This window comes from Pipistrellus hanaki, assembly GCF_964339955.1.
Source record: "Pipistrellus hanaki genome assembly, chromosome: 12".
NCBI lineage: Eukaryota > Metazoa > Chordata > Mammalia > Chiroptera > Vespertilionidae > Pipistrellus > Pipistrellus hanaki.
Genome location: NC_140514.1, coordinates 38031196 through 38047687, shown reverse-complemented (window position 1 = coordinate 38047687; position 16492 = coordinate 38031196). Strand labels below are relative to the sequence as shown.

The following is a 16492-nucleotide window of genomic DNA, read 5'->3' as shown; positions in this document are numbered from 1 at the left end:
GGGCTCCTTTAGAGAGGCTTCTAGGCTGAGTTCTTTGTTCAGAGGCAACCTCCCTGCTCCCCGGACCTTGACTCTCTGACTCCGGCTGACAAAGGATCCTCCTCTTCATCCCCAACTCCCATGTCCCTGAGGACCATTTTAAAAAATATCTATTTTTATTGATTTCAGAGAGGAAGGGAAAGGGAGAGGGACAGACAGATAGAAATATCAATGATGAGAGAGAATCCCTGATGGACAGCCCCCTGCATGCCCCACACTGAGGATTGAGCCGGGAACCTGAGCATGTGCCCTTGACCGGAATTGAACCCGGGACCCTTCAGTCCACAGGCTGGTGCTGTATCCACTCAGCCAAACCAGCTAGAGCCCTGAGGCCCATTTGAGGCAGCTGTGGAGAAGGTGGGTCCAGGGGCTGAGTTTCCCACATGGACCTGTTCAAATCACAGACTCACCGTCAGTCAAAGGGCACCTCTGACCTGGAAGGAATTTCAGAGGCTGCCTGGTCCCACCCTGTGTTTCACAGATGGGGGAACGGAAGCCCAGAGAGGGTCAGTGGCTTGCTGTCCATCACACAGTGAGTTAGCTCGAGACCCAGCTAGCTGGCCTCTGGAGTCTGCCCAGCTCTTTCCCATGGATGCCCTCTTAGGGCCCTGATGTCTCAGTATGGTGTGTGGTTCAAGTATTTCTAGGGATCAGGAAAGCTTCCTGTCTCATACATATAGGATCTGGATTGGTCCAGATACACATGACATTCCAATGATTCTCAATTAGATTCTCAATTGAGGAATTAGCATGTGTGAGGTGCTTCTGTGTGGAACTGGATTCTTGTAAACGGGCTTTAGGTAGGAGTGTCGCTGGCTAAATCCAGGGCTGGTTTTGATTGGTTGACAGTATGGCTTTGCAAACTGTAAAGATCCATAGGCTACATACATATTTTTCTACTGTTTCTTGGTTTGGTTACAAAACACTAGCTTTGTTCTAGCGTCTACAGAGTCATGGCTAGGCTGTTGCCTGCTGCCTGTGCCCTTTAATCCTCTGAACCCAATGAAAGGGGAGGGGAGGGTTGAAAATATGGCCACAAACATCAACTGGGGGCATTGGGTCCAACAGAAGACCAGCAGTTTTGTTTTGCCCGTGGTGCCTTAAAAACGAAGAGGGAAAATACCCCAAAGAATCCCCCGTCAGTGTCTTCTGGCACAGAGCCTGTTGCCGGTTGAGCACCAGGTTTGGTTGAGGGAAACTTAAGGTTGGATGACGTGGCATCTACTTCTTACAATGGTAAGGTGACCAGATTTTAACATTGGTAAAGAGGGACACCATTGACTGGGGGGTGGGAGGAGGTCTTGATTAAACATTTGGTCTATATGGAGCAACAAAAAAATTCATAGAATGCAAAAATAGTATTGTAATTTTTTTTTTTAAATTTCAACGTAAGTACAATTTACAAATATAATAAATAAATAAAAATTATGTATAGTCGTAAGTGTAACTTTCAAGGCTGGCGCTAGACTTTTTGCCGCCACTATAAAATATAAATAATATGAGCACTGTCTGCTAAATTCAAGAAAATTTATGTATTTATGAAATAAATAAGTAAATTACTTACCTAAATTATCTGAATAGCTGATTTGTAATGACATCACTTGTTTAACTAGCTTACTAGCATGCAGTACGATGTGTATCGTCTGAGAGACAGTTACAAAATGTTTTCGTCGTTGCAAATCCCCAAAAATGCCATTGTTCATTAAGTCCAAACAATGGTGGTCGAATTCTAACAACTGATCAGCAATGCGAACTTTGATAAGCAGTTCTTGATAATCAGTTCTCAACAATTGTTTGTTATTATTAAAGTTTAACATTATAAAATTAACAAAAATAATATAAAACTCATATCCTGGCTAAATAGCCACATGGCCGCTGAAAACTGTATATTCCCTTCCCGTTCTCCCACCATTCCCTAGCTTGTCATGCATTCTTTCAAAAAATGGAACGTTTTTAAAACACCGAGGCATACGGGACAAATTGTTAAAAATCGGGACTGTCCCGCCAAAAGCGGGATGTCTAGTCATCTTATAATGGGCGTCACCAGGGAAGATGTCCGGGCTGCCTGATGTGACATGTGGGCTGGCCAAGGACCAGGTGCTGCCTAAGGAAGCAGCGACTCAGGGGAACAGCAGAAAGCCAGCTGAGCTCAAGGCACAGCTCCGTAAGGGTCTCAGGGGCTTTTCCTTTCCCTAGAGGCCCCTCCATAACTCCAGCAAGAGTTTGTGTAGCCACGGATGTCAAAGGAGTCTGTTAGAAGGGCCTTGAGGAGTTATCTCATTGCACTTTGTACCCTCTCCTTCAATTCTCACTGAGTGCTGTCTATTTTTCTAGAGGCCAGGGAGACAGTGATGAGCAAAGACAGACAGGAGCTTTCTCTTTTAGAACTTCCAGTCTACTTCTTGTGGTTTTTTGGGTCTTAAAGTAACATTTAAAAAAAAAAAAAAAAAGTTAACATGTGCATATATAGGAAACTGAAAAACACAAGCAAAGAACAAAGCCATCCATAATCACAAGTAGTTTACAGTCTGATGTGTTCTTCTAAGTCTTGTGTATCTACACAACTAAGCTTCCATTTTTATGTAATTAAGATGGTACAGTTATGTATCATGCTTTCTCACACATCATGAATATTTACCATTTCAAAGTACCAAAGCTATGACTATTTTGATAACCAAGAATACCCTACATCAACTCAATCTGGAAGAAGATGTAATCCTGCCTTACCTGGTGACAAAAATTTCATAAAGGACAAAAATAGCAACAGACCTCAAGATAAAAGATATTCACAAAGTTACAATTAAAATACTGCGTTCCCACCGAAACCGGTTTGGCTTAGTGGTAGAGCATCGGTCTGCAGACTGAAAGGTCCTGGGTTTGATTCCGGTCAAGGGCATGTGCCTTGGTTGCGGGCACATCCCCGGTAGGGGGTGTGCAAGAGGCAACTGGTCGATGTTTCTCTCTCATTGACATTTCTAGCTCTCTATCTCTCTCCCTTCCTCTCTGTAAAAAAATCAATAAAATATATATATTTAAAATAAAATAAAATAAAATAAAATAAAATACTGAGTTCCCTTAATATTCCATTAAAAATAAGACCCAAAGCAAGAGTACACAAAGTATAATGCTTCATATTGTGGTGATAACCACTGATGTGCATGCATCTCTTTAGACTGCTATAGGAATATGTTAAGTACTTCAGTCAAAACTTGCCCCCTTGCTAATATTTTAAAGTATAAATCATAATTCTCCAGTCTACTTCTTGTGGTTTTTACCATTTTGAGAAAGAAGGTTCCACACAATGAGCTTTTCCCCACTCACTCTCAGTCCTTCCTGTCTTTTTTTGTTCCTGGCTCCGTGTCAACCTTTTGCTCAGTCTCCTCCTTTCCCCCCAGAGAAGCATGCTGAGGCTGTAGTGGTGTGCACGGTGCGAGCTTGTCCACCAGGGTTGTCTTAGGCAGAACTTTAGGTAAGCAGGTGTTCCCATCCCTTCCCACTCTGGTGCCCCATCAGCCTCTAAGTACCCCTTTCCTCCGCTCCCAGGTGTCCAGGGCCCCCTGGACAGTAAACTAAGGCAGCTGCATCCTCACAGTGCATCTCCCGAATGCTCCAGGATCTCTTTGTCTCCCCGGCCCTTCAGCCCATGTTGTCTGCAAAACTCTGGGTTAAAAGCTGTCTCCTTAGGTCACGCTGAGGTAGGCAGGCTTAACACATATCTCATCAACTCTCCCAGGAGTGCTGGCCCTGAAACAGAGAAGACCTATTAGCCAAGGGAACCTCTCAATGGTCAAACTTCAGGCTCAGAGGAGTGGGGTGAGGGTGTGGAGGCAGCCTAGTGAGATGGGGGCAGAGCGGCCCCAGCCCCTACTCTGCACCTGTGGCTCGGTTGGCCTTGCTTTTCAGGCTCACACACACTCAGGCACTTTGCCCCACTGACCTGCTTTTTCTTACAAGTGCTGTGTGGGCATATATGTGTGCACATCTGTCCATGTCTTCTCGTTAGGTCACTGTTTCACTTACGTGCACCTGTGTAACTAATCTCGGCCTGTTGGCCCTGCTGGAGGGCCTGGGGTGGTGCTGTGCTCACACGTCCCCATCGTCCCACCCCAGGGGAGTCACCCCATGCTCTCACCACTCCGTTCACACAGGGTGGGAGAGACGAGGTGCTGCATATATGCTCTCCCAGGGCTGCAACTTGGGAAAGAAATAGGATTCATTTTCTTGACACCATCTTCCACCAGCTACAAATTGTTAACAATTGCCTGCGGGACTCTTGAGACATGATGAAGTGTTAATTAGCAGAAGCACTGTGTGTTTAAAATACACGGCCTGTTTAAATATGAAATGAAACCGACTTTGCAGAGTTGAGAAACCATCTGGCCCCAAAATCTGAGGAGTTGCATTTGTGGAGTATTTTAAGAGATGTTTAACTGCTTCTAGAAATGGCAATTCGGTGTCATTTTTATTTCCTTAGATGCAGAAACTGAGGCACCGAAGCAGGCAGTGACCTAGTTATGGTCACCCCCTGCGCTACTCTACGTGGTGTACTTCCACCTCCCAGAGAGAAGGTTTAAATAGCTCCCCACGCCCAGCGGGCATGCTTAGCCGATGAAAGGATTGTGTTTCTGTGACTGTGGTTGTTCTTTAGAAGTCACATATTTCAAACTTGTTGATCCCAATGACTTGCAACTCTTTTGGCTTAAAAGTGCAAGGCACTTTCTGCAGAGATGAGGAGGGCAGAGCCAGGAAACCCGGTCCAGTCACTGACAACCAGGTAACCATATGTCCTTCTTTGGACAAAACACATACCCCCTTGGTCTCAGAAAGAAGGCGTGGATATCATCCTAGCACAGGGGCCAGGGTCACGGTGGGAGCTGGAACCTGGGCCTCTCTGGCAGGAGCTGGGGCAATGGAGGAGATGCCCAGTGTCTCCCTGCATCTTGGGCCAGTGCCTTCTGTTGCCCCCAACGCAGCAGGAAACCAGCGCGATGAGTCCTGCAGGGGGCGGCAGGGAAGGCTGAGGAATGGGTAGGCTGAGAGCAGCTCAGGCCAGGCTGTCTTTCAAGTACCTTGTGACCCTGACAGTGGGAGAAAGCGAGATGTTGCATGTGTCCTTGCCAATGGGAAAATCAGGCCAACAAGGCCAGAGTGGTCTTTAATGAGGCTCTGCTGCTCCCACCATGAGAAACAAACATCCCCAAGGTGCACCTGCCCTTTTCTGCACCGGGCTGGCCTCTGTGCAGGGAAGACAGGCCAGCCTGCAGGATGGTGTTTGTGGGTGAGGAGATGGTACAAGAAGGGGGGGGGATGAGAAAGAGGAGACAGGACAGAGGGCTTCACCCGTGACCAGAGGAGGTTAGTGTCTGTGTAAGGATGCTTTTCATCATATCGGAATTCACAACAGGGCAGTGTCCCTTGCAGACTTCCCTAGAATGTTTAACGTGTTTTTACATAAAGTGTCTTCAATCAACACCTGTTCAACTGGTTGGGTTCGAGATCCCCCAACCTCAGGTGCCTCCTCCTGAAGGAGGGGAAGTGGTGTTAGTAGTCACACTTGGTCCTCAGCTCAAAACAGCTCTTCTCACACAGGCAGGCTTTTATCAGCCACAGAATTGGAGGTGCTAATGGACTCTCCTTCCCTGAGCTTCAGGCTCTTTATCTGTAAAGTGGGGGGGGTTGGGTGTGCTTCCAAGGGCCTTTCCAGGGATCCTCCCCAGACCCTGGCAGCCAGGTGCAGGAAATGGCCCTTCAAGCCATGCCAGGAGACAGCATGCAAGGCATAGAAGAGACAGTTACTGGGCCATGTACTAGGCCAGTGGTCGGCAAACTCATTACTCAACAGAGCCAAATATCAACAGTACAACGATTGAAATTTATTTTGAGAGCCAAAAATATTTTTTTCGCAGATGTTCTCTCTCTCTCTCTCTCTCTCTCTCTCTCTCTCTCTCTCTCTCTCTCTCTCTCTCTCTTCATTTTTTCTCTTATTTTTTTCATTAAATTATTATCTGTGTACATATCTTACATACATACCCTCCCTCCCATACATACCCTCCCTCCCCAGAGTTTTGTGTCCATTGGTTGTACTTATATGCATGTATACAAGTCCTTCAGTTGATCTCTTATCTCCCCCAGAGAGCCAAATTTTTTAAACTTAAACTTCCTCTAATGCCACTTCTTCAAAATAGACTCACCCAGGCTGTGGTATTTTGTGGAAGAGCCACACTCAAGGGGCCAAAGAGCCGCATGTGGCTCACGAGCCAGTTTGCCGACCACGGTACTACCGTAGGAGGTCCCTTCTGAGCAAGATACGTTGGTGTCAAGGATGGACTTAAGTAACCAGAAGCTCTTTGTAATAACTCCATGCCTTGCATTCCTTGACTATGAATGGGGCCATGTATATAAACCACAGCAACATCTTCTTTAAGCCCATTTTCTCTGCCACCCGCCGACCTCGCACTTCATATCACTGCTCCTCTCTCAACACAAGGTTTTAAAAACCCACCACCATTCTTGAAGGTCGCATCCTTTTGCCCTTTTCCCATCTCCCTTCCCTGTCAATTCTGCATTCTGAAGCCACAAAAAACCAATGCAGCAGGTTCTTCTCGGAGTTCAGGTAGGGAGAGGCCTGTGGGGAGGGGAAGCTGGGGTCACTCATGCTTTTGGTTCTGACTCACATACAGAGATGAGTAATAGAAGAAAAAAAAAAAGGTGCCAGTTTGGTGACAAACAAGAGGTCCTGGAACTGAGAAGCGGGTGTGAGTTAGCCCCTGGAGAATGAAAAGACCTTGACCAGTGGACAAGGAGAAGTCTGGCCTGAGCCGGGTCACGTGTGGAATTGGGGGCTGGTGAGGGGGTGGGAAGGGCGGTCCTGTCTGTCTGAGGTGGGCATTTCAGTGCCAGTTCGAGAGCTTCACAGCCAAGGTGACTTTATCCTGTTGTCTGGAAAGAAATGACACGGTGCCACAGCCCCTCCCCAAGCCCATGGCTCTCACTGGAAATTCATCCCCATGTTCTTTCCGACTGAGTGCAGAGAGGACTCAGGCTCTCCGCAGGCAGCGCCACCCGTGCATTGGCGTGGGTACAAATACAAAGCCCGGTGACCTTGGCTGCAGACAGGAAGTCGTGGGTGCTCTTGTGAAGCGTTTTAGAAATTAACCATGTGTGTGGACTGGATTGGAGGAGGGGTGCTGAGGGAAGAAATCAGTGGGAAAACGAATGTAGTGAGGACTCAGGCCAAGGAACATCAGTGCCTTCTTCTGCCCGTTCCTACATTGGCTTTAGTGGATCAGCGTTAAAGGCTTTTTTTAAAGAAAAAAAAAACAACAAAAAAAACCCAGACTCTCCCACCCTCATTCTGGGGCACTTATGCCAGCGGCCTCTCCCCTCTTGTCTACCAGACCGAGCTTCTCAGTCCCCACACACGTAAGAGCCCAGGCTACATGAGAGGCGCATCTTGTCTTCTCTCTGGAACAAGTGTCTTTCATCCCAATAAAACATTGGAGCAAAAATACCGTTTTATACGCCTCTATCCAATTCATTTAATTCAGGAAACTGGGATTCTGACACCAAAATTTTTATTAGTTCTGGGCCAGGGATGAAGGAGTCTGTGTTTTGGTGCGTTTTCCCTCCATTTTTTCGTTGACCCTGTTAGAGGGAGGTGAGCAGGAGTAGTCAGAGGCCATTAGCAGCGCCCCAGTGAGTGGCTGCTCAGTTCAGCAGCATCGACTGAGTCCAGGGACACCCGCCACCGGGGGCCAGTGACTGGCATACACTCTTCCTCCCGCAGCGGAGAGCTGGGCTCCTCCGCAGTCACAGTGGCCCAGCCGGGTGGCTGATTAGATCTGGAACGTTCGAACCTTTGTTCCAGGGTCTCCTTTCTCATCATGGAGCTGCTGCTGCTGACAATATGTTCTAAAAACTCTTGCTACCAGCAGCAGCAGCAGCAGCCAGGAGTTTTTGAGAAATGCAGACCCTCAGGCCTCACCCCAAACCTGCTGAGCCAGAACCTGCTGGTTAGTGCAGTCCTCAGGTGATTTGTATGCACATTAAGGTTATAGAACCTGAGACTGTTCTGGGGGCCAGAGTGTGAAATAAGGTTATAGAACCTTAACTCTGGGGGCCAGAGTGTGAAATTAAGGGTTTTGCTCCCTCCAAAGGCTCTAGGGGAGAATCCTTCTCAGCCTCTTTGAGCTTCTGGTGGCACCTAGAGCTCCTTGACTTATGGCCTTATCACTCTAATCTCTGCGTCAGGCTCCAATTGTTATAATGCCAATAGACCACCTGAAGAATGATTTAATAATAGCACCTAACATTTGTTGAGCCCTTATTATTTATCAGGCCCGTGCCTTCATATATTCCCTCAGAATCCTCAGAGGAGGTACTCTTTCTCTCTCCATTATACAGATGAAGAAACTGAGGTCTAGGGAAATTAATGGAATTTAGGGCCTACCTGGGCAATTTAGGATGATTTCATCTTGAGATTCTTTTCTTAATTACATTGGTCAAGATCCATTTTCCAAATAAGGTCTCAGGTTCTGGGAGTTAAGACCTGGACTTTTTATTGTTTGTTTGTTTGTTTGTTTGTTTGTTTTTTGAGGGGCTATCATTCTGTTGCTGGTGAAATGGCACCAGGTGTTAAACCTCAGTTCACCAACCTCAGAACTTGAGTTCTGGCTAAGAAAAAATCAGAGCTAAAGCTCAAACTATAAGAGAAAGTTTATTCTGAAAGCCACAGAGGTAGAAGTGAGCCGTAAAAGAAATAGGAACAAGTTATAGAAGCAACAAATTTGGACCTTGGCGGGGGGGGGGGGGGGGGGGGGGAGAGAGGAGGAAAAGGAAGAGGGAGAGAGGGAAAGAGAGAGGAAAAGTGTGGGCATGCTCAGAAAAAAGAGAGGGAGCACTGGAGAGGTCCTGTCTTAAGGGCTTTTATCTAAAGGTCTCATGGGGAGGATCTCAATAGAATATTCATCAGCTGTCCAGGTGTGCCCCCTCAGGGTCGTGGTCTCCACAGATGGGCGGGTGCCACGGCACAGGATCATTAGTCCGTGCAGCTGGTCCTGAGGGCAGCCATGGCATTGCTCTGTCTGGTTTTGCTGCTTCTCTGCACCTGGAGCTGAAACACAGCTGAGGCCTGGATGTCATCTCAGGGGCTAATGCTTAAGGGAGTGGTCATGCAGAGGCTTGTAGTTTTGCCTGTTGCTAGGCACCCAGGCTGTCTGCCTTGGTGACCTTCTGCCCATGCCTATCTAACGACCTACAACCGTTCACCACTACAGACTCTCTTGGAACATTCCCAGACAGTGTTCTTTTCAGACACTCGCCAGTGCCCTCCCTCAGCTGGTCCAGCTCGGTGTTGATTTACCCAGACTGCTGGAAGCTGCCACATAACCAAGCATAGTTGATGTCTCCTCTATGACAGACATTGTCCGCTGTTTTCCTGGATGAAACCATTTGATTGAAACCACTCCGTGGGGTTGCTCCTCCCACTTTACTGATGAGGAAACAGGTATGAGTGGTTCAGTGACTTGCCTAAGGCCTCACAGCAGAAGCAAACCTGGGATACAAACCAGGGAGTTGGTAACAGAACTATGCTTCTGGAATCATGGAGGGTTTAAAAGGTGGAGAAGATGGCAGCAGAGTCCTTTATCTACTTCCCAGGGAGGCTGGGCATAAAGAAGGCCTAGGTGTCCTGTCCCAATCTCACAGCGTTCTCTTAAGTTGCAAGCTTGACTGCCAGGAAGGGCCAGAAGCCCTTCCCCAGGCACAAACATGTCAGCTGGCTGGGCACAACCTTTTGTTCCCATAATTAATGACCAGGTCAGGGGGGGTCAGGGAATTAGCTGGAAAAGCCTGGAGCCCAGCCCAGGCATTTTCACTAGAGAGGCAATTAGTGCTGTGACCAGCACTGGAAGCTCCAGATTCCCTGCTCAGATGGAAAAAATAAAATAAATAAATAAATAATAATAATAATAAAGAACCCACCATTTAAAACTGCATATCAGCCAAAAATCTACCTGTGTCTTTAACACAGAAAGTTAGCAGCAAACATAACCGGCCTAATTTTATTAAAGTCAGTTTTGCAGATTCATTGGCATTCCCTTGAGAACATTTAATGAGGCAGTCAACCCAGCTGTATACTTGCTGGTCAGATGGAATCCAGACTGTGATTTGTAAAGAGCGATTGTTACAGTGTCAACAGACTACATGAAGAATGATTTAATAATAGCACCTAACATTTATTGAGCCCTTTTTATTTATCAGGCCTGTCCCTTTGTACATTACCTCATCCTCCTTGGAGGAACGACTCTTTCTCCATTGTACAGATGAAGAAACTGAGGTTTGGAGAAATTAAACAACTTGCCCAATGTCACACAGCTAGAAATATGCAGAGCTGGAATTCCATCCTGGACCCTTACTGGTCTCCAGAGCTTGGATTCTTAAGATACAGTGTACTATGGGGGAGCCAACTCCCTGGGCCCTTACTGTAATGAGATAGCTTTGGACTCCTACAGAGTTATTTACCACCACCAGCTCTGCCCTCTACGATAGTTCTTAATTTTCCCTTTGTTTGCCTCAAATCTCTTTCTCCTGACATTGGAAAAATGCAGGGCAGATCCAAATGGCAAATATGGGAGGGTTCTTAGAAAGGGGATGTAAGGGATGGGAACTAGCATTTGGTAAGCACTTGCTATGTGCTAGTCTTGGAGAATACGTCTTGTCATGGTTTTCATCAACTCAGCGAATCAGAAATCCAGGTAGTGTATCCGTGTCCATTTCACCTCAGCATGTTGTCTTTTATCCTAGTCTGCTCTTGCCTTAGGAGATTGTGCTCATGAGTGAAACCTTTTGAAAGCTGGCCACATCAGTCTGCCTTGCTTTTTTAGATCTCAGGACACTGTACCTACAAGAAGCAGGACTGTCAGCCAGCAAACCTTGTCTGCTGATAAGCCCTAGAGCCAGGGTGTCAAGAGACCCTCCTAAAGCCCATGGCCTGTTTCTCCTGTCTCATCCCTCGGCATTCTGGCTCAGTGGATGACTTATACCTTCCCTACCCTGTGAAAGGAAGTCCCAAAGTTGGTGACACTCACTTCTAATTTGAGTTCCCATACTTCATTCATTCTAAGGCACACATTCCTCCCCCATTCCCCAGATGTCAACATCTCTGAAAATGGGATATGTCTTCCAATTAATGATGATTTATAATTATACTTGGCAGTAGTTTTCCTTTCTTAATGTCAACGTGAGAAATACCCAAACCTGTAGAGAATTTTTATAACTTTAGTTGAGCCAAACTGATGACAGGTGCTAAAGAACAAGATCTCAAATGCTCTGGAGAATAAGTTTTACAGCTTCTTTATGCATTTGAAATTAAGAAGGAGATGCATGGAAGATTGGAGAAAGCAAGGATTACAGGATAGTTAAGATTATGTGATCTCTTGAGGGCTAATATCCCTTAAAGGGGATTGCTTCTGATATTTTAAGGATGTGTTAACCCAGGTGTGCAAGAATAATGGGCAGGGGTGACTTAAAACTTTCACTAAAGAAGGTATCATCCCAAGGCATGACCACCCACCATGACCTGTCAAGTTAGGATTTATGATCATATTCCCCTGTCACATTACTTTCCATAGAATCCCTCTTTTTTGGTCCACATTAGTAATATCCTATATAATAAAAGCCTAATAGGCTAAGTGTCCAGTTGACTGGTCAGCCATTTAACCAGTCAAAACATAATATGCTAATGATATGCTAAGCCCGCTCAACTGCTCACTATGATGTCCACTAACCACCAGGGGATAAATGCCCTGACCTGTAGGTTAGCTTGCTGCTGGGGGCTGGCTGATCGGGACTGAGCTAGATGGGCCAGACATGTCCAAGAGCCTTCCACAGTCCCTCCCTGGCCCCAATAGTGCACCAGTGGGGTCTCTTGGCCTGGCCTGTGCCAACTTGCAATCTGGGACCTCTCAGGGGATGTTGGAGAGCTTGTTTTCTGCTGAATCCCATAGCCAGGCCAAGGGACCCCACTGGTGCATGAATTCGTGCACCAAGCCTCTAGTTTAAAATAATGTTTTATCTATCAATCAGTACATCTTAGATTTGAAAAAATACAGTGATGCCAATGTTTACTTTCATTTTCCCCCTCACTATCAACTCAATAGTTGAGCTGACATTTCTCTAATTCACTTCTGAGACCTTTGCTCCCCTGTGTGATTAGCCTCCCACATGATTTCTTCAAGCAGAAGATGCCCGGAACAGGGCTGACTGATAGCCCTCAAATTGTTACCATGATGGTTACTTTTATTCTCTCATTTCTAAATGGAGTTTTATGGAATCTCAGGAAGTTATTAAGCAGAAGGTCATATTTTAATATATGTGGGTTCACATAAGTATTTACCGTATATCCTTAAGTCTGATGTTACTAGACCAATTTCCCCACTACCTTGAAATGAGTTTGATTGAACTTCATTCAGTTTTTTATAAAAGGAACATTCACTTTATAACCTGGATGTGAAATCCAGCTGGTTTCCAGGATAGCTGTCCTTTTAAATCTCTGATCTTAAGTGGACTGATTATTGAGGTAATTACTATGGTCAGCCTAGGGCACACATTGCCCGGAGGTATTAAAAGTTGCCATTCATTGTGTGTGGACCACATTTGATTTCCAGAAGTCATGATCTCCTTTCGCTAGAAGCTATTTTCCCTGGAGGTTGTATTTTAGGGGACTTGATTTCATCTAATTTAAGAATAAAGGAAAAGAAAAACAATTAGAACTGTCTTGAGGAAAGATAAATGATCTGAAAGACTCAAAAAAGCACTTACCTCTTATAATAATCTGCTTTAGGAACCAGAAGAAAAATGTCAAAAAAAAAAAAAACTATTTGGTATCCTTAATAAAGTTAAAACTATTTGGTATCCTTAATACATGGCTTCTAAGAAATAGGAGGGCAGACATAGAAAAGAATAGACTAAGATACAAAAAAAAAAAAAAAAAAAAAAAAGTCTGAGATGGAAATGAAGATACAATAAGGAAAGTATGCAAGAGATAAAATGTTCAATATTATAATTAAAATCCACATTATTTTTGCCAAATTAAAATGAGTGAAGTTGGAAATAACATTGACCAGCTGTCAGAATGCAAGGAACTTGTCAATAATATAACTAATGAGAGGACTAGAAACCAATATAATGTGGCATGACAAGTATATGTTTTTTTAATGAGAGGAAAAAATGAAAATAGTAGAGAACAGAGATTCAACATGTGGATAAACTGGTGATCCTGAAGGAGACTCTGAAATAAGTGGAATGGTAAAAACACCCATAGAGTTACTACAATAGAAGACTATCTTAAGCTAAAGAAAAGGTGTGAATATGTTTTCAGGACAGGCTACCTGCTGTAACAACTTCAGAATCTTCCATCAGCGGGCTGCCTTCGGCCACACCCAGCTCCTTCCATTTGGTGGCTGCATCAACCCAAGGGTCCCAGTGTTTGCACTGAATTCTCTGTATCCAGCAGGGAGGCAAAAAAGGAGGAAGTGTGGAGAAGGCACCTCTGTTGTCAATCACCTTGCTACAAGTGACACACATCACTTCTGCTTACATTCCCTTGGCTTACATTCCACGTGACCCTATCCAGATGGAAGGGGGACTGGGAAATGTGGGCGCCCAGGAGGAACAGGAAGTGGGTTTGGTGAACCCATGGCATTGTCCCTGACACATGGATATGCAATCTTGCATACAGATACAGAGAGGTTGAAATATTGATAGTTCTTTCCTTAATATCTTCATGGTAAAATCCAAGCCATACAACATCATAGAAGGATCACAGAGAGGAGTGGAAAGTAGAACAACATGGTTCCTATCTTTTCCATCTTGTTCCTGACACTCTGTGACAGTCTGAGCCTCACATGTCAGGCTGTTGGGGTGTCTCCAGACAGATGTTCCAGAGGCCAGCAGAGTTCCCATGTGAGCTTTTAGACGCCATTGCCCTTTAACGTATTTTCCCCGGTTCCCACCTTCCCTCCTTCCTGGGCCTACTGATTTGCCTCCCTTCTCTCCCCCCAGTCAGCAAGTTCCAGGGCTCATTGGAGTTGTAAATTTTTAGTTTTCTCAATTTGGAGAGGGGAGGAATGGCCTCAGATCCCTCTCCAGTCCTAGATGCAAGGTGTTCTTCCAATTTTCTCGTATTCCCATTTAGTGAGAAAAAAAATCTCCCAACAAAACAAATAAAAACAACAAAACAACTTTAAGCTTATGTTGCTAAAAGAGACTTTATTTCTACCTCTGCGGCCTAGGATGTGGCTTATCTTATTAGATATATAAATCCATGTCATCCAATAGCTGTTTCCTGACTTTGTTGGCTAGGGATGGGGATGGGGACAAGGGTAGTTCTGCCACATGATTCAGTGGATTATACTGTGATGACATATGCTCACAGTTTAGGCCCCAAAGCAGAATCAACTGTTTTATATTTGAACTTGACCAAGGTGAAACTTACCAAAATGTAGCTCCATGGGTTGTAGGTATAGTTTGCCTGAAGGAAAGAGATAGATACGGTAAGATAACCCTTAAAAGTATCTGTGACTAGCTAGATTCTAGGACAGCCTGAGGAGTGCACCAGTGGATCAGAGAACCTGTCAGTTCAATTAGACAGCCTTTTGGATGAGCTTTTATCCACATCGGCTGACCTTTTCACTGAAGGGACTGAGTATTTGATGACTGAGCCCAGCCATCCTGCTAGCTCAGCACTGTCTCTGCATCACCAGGACTTCCTGAATCCCTCTTTCTTTCCCCTTCATTGAAGGCACAAAGTCCGCATGGTTTTATGATTGGTGGTAGAAGTATCTGACCAGGGGGCTGAAGCTTAATGCTGGGGCCTTAGATTGAGAGCTCCATGGAACCCACCATTCATGAGCCTCCACTGAAGGACTATCTCTCCACCCTCCCTGCCCCTTACTCAGCCCCAATATTGTAATGATCTATGAGCTCCTCCTGCCCCAACTCCATCGTGGGCCTTTTGAGAGCAGATATTGTGAATTACATCCTTTTGTGTCCCTGTGCCAGAAATAGGAACCAGATTTCTTGTTTAAGGAGCTGGCTAAATCCTTGGAGCTTCTTCCAGGACTATGGTGTCTGGGCCTTGGGCTCTTGGCCATTTACTGATTTCCATTCGCCATCTCCCATCTGCCTTCCATGGAAACCTCCACGATTTCCATCTGCTCACCTTCATTTGGACGAGGGGAGGAAAGTGTGGTGACATAAAAAGAGAAAACAGGTTCTGGAGCCAGGTTGGATCACACAAGACCCTGCCCTTCACTAGTTCTGTGGCCCTGATCAAATCACCCCATTTCCTGGAGCTTCACCTTCCTCCCCTGAAAACCAGGATGATGGGCCCTTCACTGCAGCACGGATGGGAAGGGCCCAGCTCAGCACCAACACCTATTTGGGTTTAGCAGCCTAAATTTCATTGATTAAGTAATATCTTCATTAAGAGTCTAACTCAGGACCCAAGGTTTCTGGTCTCTTGTTCTAAAAAACATAGAGCAGTTTCATTTATTTTCAGTTTCCTATATTGTGTTGTACTTAACAGTTAAGATAATACATATATATATATATATATATATATATATATATATATATATATATATCTGAAAATGAATGTGAGAGGTCTTCTGAAATGAATGTATTCAATGCTTGTTGGAAATATATATATATATATTTTCACCTTAACATATTGTGGGGCTCTCAGCAGGCAGGGGCCAAATCTCCTTTCTTTCGGGAATCTTCCTTCTCATGCTCAATTCCAGTAGATACTCAGCAGATGATTGTACTTGGCCGGCGAGAGGGAAGGAGCTGATTCCAAGTGGCGAGAAGGAATGCTGGGGCTACAATTCCTGGAGAACAGAAGAATGGGGGGGAATTGCCTACCAACCATTAGGTTTGGGGCCCTTTGCTAGAAGCCTATTAAAACCCACTGGCCTTCAGTAGGGAAGTGTGCATCTGAGATGCTCAGAAACCAGTGCTCCTTGGGCTTGCAGCAGCAGTCAGGGGGTTAAAGGATTCTTCCAGCCAAGGGCGTTTCCAGAGATGGCCAGAGGCAGGCTTGACCCTCTCTCTCCTTCTCCCTTTCTTCTTTCAAATTAGTTCTGTCCTACATGGTTACAGCAGTGAATACCTAGTGTAGAACCTGGAAAAAGCCAGAAGTGTGTGAAGAAGCTGATGATAAGCTTCACCCATAATCCCACCCCCAGAGGTTCGAGCTTTCTCTTTATCTGAGCAGAGCAGGCAGGGTGTGGTCCAGGCCTTTATTCAACAGTCTTCATTTAGGCTGCAAGGTCGCAGCAGCGAGGCCCAGAGCAGCTCCTCCCTCCGGTTAGGAAGTGTCACTCAGGGATCGGTGAGTTTGGGCTCTGACTTCCAGAGAAAAGCTTGGGGCAAACTCTGTGCTGCCCTTGTC

General features: G+C 45.5%; 1 protein-coding gene across 4 annotated transcripts in view; it reads left to right on the top strand.

Moving 5' to 3' along the window:
* Positions 1-16492, top strand: part of ADD2 (adducin 2) — a 101188-nt gene that overhangs the window by 35130 nt on the left and 49566 nt on the right. For 2 of the 4 annotated variants that reach the window (XM_084901191.1, XM_084901192.1), the window contains exon 1: positions 16351-16432. The exons of the other annotated variants lie outside the window; for them this stretch is intronic. The gene's annotated coding sequence lies outside the window, so the exon portion shown is untranslated. Of the gene's footprint in view, positions 1-16350; positions 16433-16492 lie in introns of those variants that run through there. 4 annotated transcript variants of the gene reach the window in all.